The sequence below is a fragment of the Notolabrus celidotus genome, chromosome 12 (assembly GCF_009762535.1).
Source record: "Notolabrus celidotus isolate fNotCel1 chromosome 12, fNotCel1.pri, whole genome shotgun sequence".
In the NCBI taxonomy this organism is placed as follows: domain Eukaryota; kingdom Metazoa; phylum Chordata; class Actinopteri; order Labriformes; family Labridae; genus Notolabrus; species Notolabrus celidotus.
In genome coordinates, this window is record NC_048283.1 from 17145034 (window position 1) to 17147626 (window position 2593).

Below are 2593 nucleotides of genomic sequence, written 5' to 3' on the forward strand. Positions count from 1 at the left end.
AGTGTTACAGTTTGTGCTTATGTGTGTCTGTATGTTAAACTCAGGAGGACCCATGTGCTGTTCATTTCAGTGTAATCCAGGAAGTTTGTCAGCAGGAAAGGAAGCCAGCAGGGAGCTTTGTTCCCTTCCTACCTCCTGCATCAAGCAGGTGTGATGGGCACATCCTTATAGCTTAGTGCTTATAAACCTTTTTTTAAAGCAGATATCTTGACCTGACATATAATAGTAAGAAAAGCATTAACTACTCCTTTGCTAAGTGTTCTATTTAGTAATACCAGTTAGACAATATGCAAGCATGTACTGAATACTGGTTGAGATATCAAAATAGCTTTACATTTATAAATCTGGAGCTGGAAGAAGTCATTTTACATTTCAGAATAGATTAGAATAAGTTATGAACCCACAGCAAGAAAAACAGCTGTGTGTGACTGTGTGTGTGTGTGTGTGTGTGTGTGTGCATATGTATCTGTTTCTGTGCATTTATGTTCTAATGGGACGTCTAATTAAAACTCTTGGAGTATCTGCAATCTGTCAAGACTAATCGATTAGCCTGTAGACTGACAGCTTACTGTGTGTGTGTGTGTGTGTGTGTGTGTGTGTGTGTGTGTGTGTGTGTGTGTGTGTGTGTGTGTGTGTGTGTGTGTGTGTGTGTGTGTGTGTGTTCAAGTTCAAAACATTGCTCTCTGTGCTTAGCAGACGTGTTATTTTACCTGTCTCTGTTTTGGGAATTGGATTAGCACATTCATATTTGCACACATCTAAAAACACATACACACACACTCACGCTACTCACACAAAAACAGGTGTGAATGGTCTTTTCCTGCTTGCTGATTGAATACAGAGATATTAGAAGCTCGGACAAGAGGTGTTTGGTACAGTCACATGACACACATGCATCCGCAATCAGACTGCGCCATTTACCTAGTTTCTCTTTCTTGTGTTTAGAACTTTTGGGAAAAAACACATTTAAATGTTTTTAGAGAGTAGATAAAGAGCTCTTATGCTATGTGGGGCATGTTCAAAATGGTGCATAGAGAGAATGTATAGTCTGAACTTTATTTTGGTCAACTGTCTCCTGTCCATCATTGACATAGATGGAGCTTTCATAATTTCACTACCACAGTTACTATCAATCACCTGGTTTAGAGGGAGAGAGAGAGAGAGAGAGAGAGAGAGAGAGAGAGAGAGAGAGAGAGAGAGATAGAGAGTGTGTGAGTGATGGCAGTGACAGTATAGACGGCATGTGCTGGGAAATGTCACCGTGGCGATCGATGGTGTTTAACGAGGCTGGAGGCTGATCTGGACCTCATGCTAACATGAAGACCCCCCTCCCTTTCCTCACCCTCCTAATCCCCCTCCACTCTCTGTGAGAGCCTAAGGGTCCCTCGGGAGAGAGACGAGGTCTTTTACCTGTCAAGAGGCTTTTGTGTTCACACACACACACACACACACACACACACACACACACACACACACACACACACACACACACACACACACACTCACAAAACACGTGTCTTGTATAAATTCAGCTCAAATTTGCGCTTTTGTTTACTTTGATCAGAGTTATTTGGTTAAAAGAAATCAGAACTCAGGACACAGTCGGGCAGAATAATCAGAACTAGTTTATGATTTCAAAGTGCTGAACAGAAAATCCAGTGAACCAAAGAGAAAGAAAAAAATAATTGAACAGGAAACTCAAACCAAAGAAGGACATTGAAATAAAAACAGCAACTTTTTTTTAATCTTTTTTTGTTTCTCTTCTTCAAAAAACAATGCACAACTCGTACCACAATATTTGAAAAAGCTAAAAACACTTCAAAATATTAGTTTTGTATATATATATATATTTATATATATATTTATATTTATATTTATATCTGTATAATTTGCTTTTTTCATATTTCAAACTGCTGCTGTGAGTGTGTGAGTGGGTGGTGGAGGCCTCGGCAGATCCCCACATGGAGCCGCAGTCTGGGACACAAACACAGGTCGAGCTGTTTCGACAGGCTATGGCAGCTCTTGTAACACACCATGCATATGATCCTGGATCTTTAAGCATACACACAAAGACAGGTTGTCCTCCACACTCTCACACGGCCTTCGATCACAATAGAAACAAATACAAAAAGAGCATGACTGCGGAATGTTTCACCCCTGGACATACAGCTATCTGTCGAGCACCCTACTCTCCCCCCGACTCACCTGCTGTCTGCCGAGGGAGCAGGTCGGGTGTGTGTCTGTGCTTCTAGCCCTTCTCAGGGTGTAAGTGCTTCAAAAGCCAATTTTTGTCCATGTTGAACCCTGCTTACTCCTACTGGACCTATGATTTCAAAATGAGTTAATAATAAAAAAACATACTAAAGCAAGTTCAAGTCTGGGTGACTCAGTCATCAATGGTTAGTGCAGTATCTCCTCTGCAGTCTAAAGCCAGACGGAGACTGTCTCTCTTTGTTTTAGCTACCAACAGTACAGGACTTTGTATTAAAATAATTTAGAGTTTGAAATTAAACCATTCCTTCTCCATGTCTTTCTTTTTGTCATGAGATAGCACTTAAGAAATTGCACTTGGAATCAAGAGCCAAACTCAACC